The sequence below is a fragment of the Haliotis rubra genome, unplaced genomic scaffold (assembly GCF_003918875.1).
Source record: "Haliotis rubra isolate DU_JTF1 unplaced genomic scaffold, ASM391887v1 Scf540, whole genome shotgun sequence".
In the NCBI taxonomy this organism is placed as follows: Eukaryota; Metazoa; Mollusca; class Gastropoda; order Lepetellida; family Haliotidae; genus Haliotis; species Haliotis rubra.
In genome coordinates this window covers 708,017-714,874 of record NW_025767236.1, presented here as the reverse complement: position 1 = coordinate 714,874, position 6,858 = coordinate 708,017, and positions in this window count along the sequence as shown.

Here is a 6,858-nt window from a genome sequence, read left to right as displayed (position 1 = left end):
GCATGTAGCTATTAGTACTGTTATCAGATAAGTATAAAATCTGTAAGATAGACTTATCTTCTCCGTGGAACTGTCAACTGTTGAGCTTGAGGACCATGGGACCGAAATGGTGGATACCTGAGACGTCCTCGGTGGTGATATCTCTCAGATAGTGGTTGGCAAACACCATATCGGATCTCCAGAAACATCCCTCCATTATGGTATTCAACGAGCAATTCCCATGTAGAGCTGAGAGTTGAGGCTAGCAGCTCTAATTTAAGTGAGGATTAGAAGCTCTTGGAGGGTCGAGTCCTGCAGCCTTGTAGGCACGTAGTATGACAGTTCTGATCCAGATAGAGATCGTAGAAATGCGTGAGACTTCGTCTGCGTGAGCTGTAGATATTGGGATAAATAATCTCTTGAATTTCCCTCTGCTCTGTTTGGATCGTTGGAGATATATTTTCAGTGCTCTCACTGGGCATAGTGATAGATCCATCGTATCACGCGGTCCAAGTATGGATGAGAGAGCTGGGACGTGGAATAATCTGTCTGGTTGACCTGGCAGTTGGTTTTAAGCTATAAAATCCCAGCGAAGTCCCAGATGAGCGATGTTATGAATATCATCAAAGCGTGTTCTCTCAATCCAATGCATGAATCTCTGACATCCTGGCGGCCGTAGCTAGTGCTAACAGGAATAAGGTTTTGTGGGTCAGTGATTCAAACGATGTAGATAGCAATGGTTCATAAGCCTCACTAGTGAGGTGTTGGAGCACTATATTTAGATCCCAGGCTGGAGCGTGAAACTTCCGTTTCTGATCCTCCAATCGGAACGCTCGTAACAAAGCGAGTAACTCTGGTGTTTTTGTTAACTTGACGCCCGTTCGCATAGTTATGACAGAACTTATAGCTGCAAGATAAGTGGACAAGGTTGAGCCTTTTAGATTCTTAGTTTGCCGTAGATAACATAAGAAATCTGCCACTTGAGGATGTGTAGCATATCTGGCTGTAAATCCTTTCTTAGCAGCGTAATTGACAAAACTGTGCCATTTGTCATCAGTATAAGTTACGAGTTGAGTTACGTAGTGCAAGCGTGACCGCTTTAGCCGCTCTGGCAAAATAACCTCTCTTATTCAGACATGCCTTGATACAATCCATACGTGAAGTTGGAATGCTTCTGGTGTTTCGTGCACTTGTTTGGTGTGCGGATGTATCAATAGATTGGCGCGTTGTGGGAGCTGAAGAATTGGTTTTCCCATTACTTGAATGAGATCTGGAAACCAAGTTCTCGCTGGCCAGTAGGGCGTGACCAAAATCAGATGGAGGCTCTGCGTTTGACTGATTTTCTGTAAGACTTGTGGGATCAACGCTGGAGGCGGGAAAGCGTACGCGTTGAGTCTCTCCCACGATATGCTTAGTGCGTCCGTTGCCCATGCTAGTGGGTCTGGCACTGGCGACACGAATGTTGTCAGTTGCTTGTTGAATCGAGTGGCGAATAGGTCTTTCAGTGGAGATCCTATTTCCATGATTATTTGATTGAATATCTCTGTGTGGAGCATCCATTCTGTCGGCGACGGTTGGTGTGGCCGAGAGAGAGCGTCTGCTAATACATTCTTTGCTCCTGGAATGTGGCAAGCTCTGACGTGTATGTTTAGATTGTCGATTAAATCGAACAGTCTGAAACATCGAGTCAGTAGGTTCTGTGACCTTGTTGAACCTTGTTTGTTCACATAAAACGCCACTGTTGAATTGTCTGTGTGAACCATCAACTGAGCGTTCTGTAGTAGGTTGCTCCAGTGACTTATGGCGTTTATGACTGCTTGCATCTCTAGCAGATTTATGTGACATTTGCTCTCTTGATTGCTCCATAGGCCTGACGCTGTCCTGCCAGCAAGGTGGGCTCCCCAACCTTGTAGTGACGCGTCTACGTAGAGATGTGTTTTCGATTCCGGCTCTACTAAGGAGACGCCTGCGCAAACATTCAATCTCTTGGTCCACCAGAGTAGATGTGGTTTGACATAATCTGGTAGACTGAATGGTAGAGGGTCCTCGAGATGAGCATTGATGAGGACTTGTAACGGACGTAATTGAAGCCTGCCTCTGACTGTCAAGTCTTGAGCTGATGTGAGTAGTCCCAATAGGCTCTGCCACTGTCGTAGTGGTAACGGAGAGAGTAGGGCTTGAGGAATAAGTTGTTGGATCTTGATCCATCTGATCTTGATCCATCTGTCCTCCGGGACTACAATACGATTCTGAGCTGTTAGAAATCGTATACCTAGAAATTGCAGATCCTGCGTTGGTTCTAGGTCCGACTTGAGTAGATTTACTAACCATCCCTAATTGTGTTAGTAGCTTGATTATAAAGTTCAGCTGTAGTCTGAGAGACGCTGTGGATCTGGATCCACTTGTATACCGTCGTCTAGGTAAAAGCGCTGCATAAGACCTTGACGATGTAGGTATGAGACAATAGGCTTGGTCACTCTTGTGAATACCCAAGGGGCCGATGTGATTCCGAAGGGAAGAACCTTCCATTGGTAATGTTTCCCGTCTAGGATAAATCTTAGATATTTCCTTGAGTTGGGATGAATTGGAATGTGTAGATATGCGTCTTGCAAATCTATGCTGGCCATGTAATCTTTGGGACGAATTAAATGCCGAAGTTGCAGTAAGTGTATCATGCGAAACGTTGGTGGTTTGCATAGATATTCTCTGTTGAAGATGCTCATGTTGTATATGAGACGAAACTTCTCCTTGGAATTTTTCTTCGGCACTAGGAAAACTGGGGAGTAGAAACCTGGTACGATGTTTTGTTGATCCAGAACTTCTAAGGCCTGTTTGTTTAGTAGAGTAAGTACTGTTTCTCTTAACATAGGTAGTTGTGCCGGTTGAATCATATGGATCTTGTAGTATTTCCCAGTTTTCCCAGTGTAGCTGAAGGCGTCCACCCACTTGAGACGGTTGTACTGGAACGGCTTAGGGTGGAAGACTCCAGTCGTTCCGAACCTGAATTTCATCGTCTAAATCCACGGGCACTTCTGGATGATCTGCCTCTAGCTGATCCTCCCCTAAATTTGTTGTATCGGCGACGAAAAGAATCCTTGGGATCTTTAGCTGCAGCTAATTTCTTGTCCCGTGCTTTCTGTAGCCCCGAAAACTTAGACTTGCCCGAGTATCTCTGTGTTGACTGTTTAATGACGTTCGCTAAGGTATCCATGGATCTGATCAAAAGTACCTCTCTCGAGTCTTTAGATACTTCTTTGGAGACCTTGTCTATGTTGCCACCAAACAGTAAGGGCGATGACCATGGAGCTGTGTATAGAGATTCTGTAAATTGCTTATCCCAAGAGCAGGAGGCTAGTAAGCCTTGCCGACGAGCCATGGTAGTAGTTTCAGTAAGCGCTGACAGGTGCTCTGTAAGAAAATGGTGGTCTCTTTTCTGCATGAGTAGAGCTGAGTAGATCATTCTATCTTCCTCCTCTGTAGAATTGAGCGAATTTGCGATCGTCTACTTTGTAACTTCTGGACTTGGCATCGCTGATTAATTTAAAGTTGTCATCAATATCCTGGGCCTTGAAAAAGGGGTCCATATTGTGTCCAGCAAATTTCTTGGCATTGAAGACCAGGAAATGTGTAGATTGGACTTTCGAAGATTTGGAACAGGCTGTATCCAGATTAGCTGGTACCGCTGCAATCGGGTCAATAGGAGGTAAGGTGATATTGTCTACATCATTATCCTTCATCAGGTAAGTCTGAGTTGAATTCTCGTTCTTCGATGGGGAAGCAAGTTGTAACTCATTCACCATCCAGTATCTAATCTCAGCATCTGAGAAAATGATACCTTCTTCCTCTGATGTAGGGTCACATGTCGGAGTCCTAGATCTGTAGGAAGATCTATGAGAGGACTGTGGTGAGCGGACTGGCGAGTGGCTAGTGTAAGGAGACCTTGGAGGAGACATGCCGGCGAGACGCTGGGGACTTGCGAAGCTCTTCTAAATCTCTGGCGAGGTAGATATGGAGCCACTTAGCCTTCGCGACCTTCGCAGCGAATGTGTCGAGTCAGTGTCGAATCGACATATGGCTTGCTTCATGAAGCGACCTCTGTGTTCTACAGGGTGTGGGCTCGGCGAAAGCGCTCCTTCTCGCGATGTCCCTACGCAGAACTGGAGAGCTCTAGCTCGCCAGAGGCTGACCTGGGACTTCCTTTATGAAGTGATCGCTCACGGGCTGGGTTGCCCTTCCAAAAGCGTTTGTGGGCTCTGGGGCCCCTCTGGCGAAGCGGGCGGGCTCTGGGGCCCTGTATGACTTATTATGGGTTGGGCTCTGGGGCCCGTGGCTCTGGGGCCCCTGTAAAACGTAACGGTCCTCCATCAGTCTCATAATTTGGTTAACCAGGTCGTCTGGGACGGTCTGCGCTGGCGTTGAGGGTGGCCTCTCTGTGAAAGTGACGGGACCCTCAATCATAAACTCAGGCGTCTGAGCATAGGCATCTCTGGTTGCGTGTTGATCTGCGCTGTAGTGACGGTAGCAGATACTGGACGTTTCTTATGACGTACATCTGGAATGATAATCGTAATGTCATCATCATATAAACATAATTCTGAGACAGGTAGAATATCGGAGGCAAAATTATTTGTAGCTTTCGTAGATTTCCCTTTGACGAAGCTATGGACCTGGGGGTTGAAGCGTCACGTTGAGATGATAATGGGCGCTTTCCTAGTCTTAGACTGTGAAGGCGGAATGTCTTGAGATGCAGGTAAACTTCTTGGACATAGCGGACTCGTCCACGCTTATCCCGAGGGAAACTCCGGCAGGCCACCAACGGTGGCCGGTGAATCAGTCAACAGTTGACAGGGTATAATAGCTTCGATCTATTAGCCATGACTGAAGATTGTTTGCGAGATTTATCTGCCTTCCGTCTCAAAGCGGAACATAAATATTTATCAAAGGCAGAAATTGGTAAATTAATACATAATTTACAACGAGAAACAATAGAACATGGAGTAATGCAACTAGGGCATTTTAAATGTGGATCGGTAGCGGTATAACATAGTTTACAACCTGTGCAGATTCTCATTAGCGTAAACTGCTGAACAAACACGGCGAACAGTGAATAAAACAGCAGAAACACGACTAATAATCAATGCAAGTTGAATAAGGATACTAGTTACACCTCTATAACTGAATATAAGAGGTACTAAACTAAATATAGATAAAGGATATAGTGTGTTGGGAGACACAGGCGCTCTCACGTCCAGCTCACTGGGCGAAGAAGGAGAGAGTGAGGCACATGGGTTCAGGTGGCGCCCTCGTTCCCGAGCTTGTGGAAGGGAGGTAACTCGTGGTGAGTACTAATTAGTGATTTTTTAATTGAAGGGAACTTCAATTGGGAGATACACGTGTTCCACTATGTTCGCAAGAAGAAGAAGACAAGCAATAAGCATGAGTCAGGATAAGGAAAAATATATATGCTTTGATAGACATGAGCAACTATATTTAAAGTGAAAAGTTAGTCTCAGTGAGATCAGAGTTTCTTGTAGAAAGACTAGAATATGGTTCAGGGACAGTTAGACAGAATGTGCTTAACTATCAGGTGTTATAAAGGCCCCAATGTCTGAGACACAGCAGTTCATCCTGATGAACTCCCTTAGATGTGCCAGGATCCTGTGATTGTGGGTTCAAATCCCATACTAAAAAAATATACCATTAGTTATCAACACTCAGTTATCTGGACCATGCCACCATGAGTGCAGTGCCAATATGGCGTTTCTGTAAAAACCTGCATCTATTCACGCTGGCCTGTTACATTGACCTGACATACTGAGATATACACGTAACATTCTGTTCAAAGCAGCAAAAAACACAATTCACTCACTCACTCCAGCCATAGGACATTGTGATGTGGCTACCGTATATGGTTCAAATGTTCACAGATTAGACTCGCCATTTCCAATCTAAACGACTGCGTAATGAGTGTCATCATTACAATGCTGGATCTTCATCATACACCTCAAAGATGAGGTCTTTCCTTCCACACGTCAAGCTGACACATGGCCATACCACAGAAACACAACAGCAGTAAACCTCTTTCATTCTCATTCTCTCTGGATCCATGTGCATTCACGTTCATTATCATTAGTGTGGTGCTAAAATGTAAACAATCACTGCTCTCTGAAGGGAGACATACTTCGAACAAAGTCACTTATATATGGAGATGCCACACAGCATGTTTCAAGGTGGGACAGGGCTGATGCACCAGAATCTTCTCAGCCACAGAACACAGTCACCGTTCCGTCTACTTTACACAACTCGCGTCAAGTAACTTCACCTGATTTGTGACCTGTGCCATGTGCCACCACTATGAAAATGAAGTTGGTCCAACAACCTACAATGATGACAACAGAATGGTCTTTGTGAAGACAAAAAGCACCTAGTCCATGTACAGCTTGTTCAGCTTGACCTGATCAAGTGAATACTAATGCATTGTGACCGGTCTATTATTGTCAACCGGTGCACCTTTGTCAGTTGATTGTCAACATGTCCGAACAACCGAGACAAGGTCACCGTTTGTATCAAAAAATCGTCAGCAATGTCCTAACTTTCTTCAAATAAGGAGCTACAGATGGTCTAATGTTTCCGTTTCGGGCTGTAACGACTCCATGTATGCATGCTTTGCACGAACGCAACATTAATAACATTCTTTGCTCCCCTATTTAATGAAGTTAACTCGACCAGCCGTTTGTGCCATTTGACCTCCTGGGTCATGCATATGTAGAGTAGCTCAGGTCAAGCTGAACAAGCTGTAGGTAAAACAACCACATGGCCTTGTAGAGGTCAGTCATCACCTGGAGTGTCATCAACACACATCACAACAAACAAAGCATA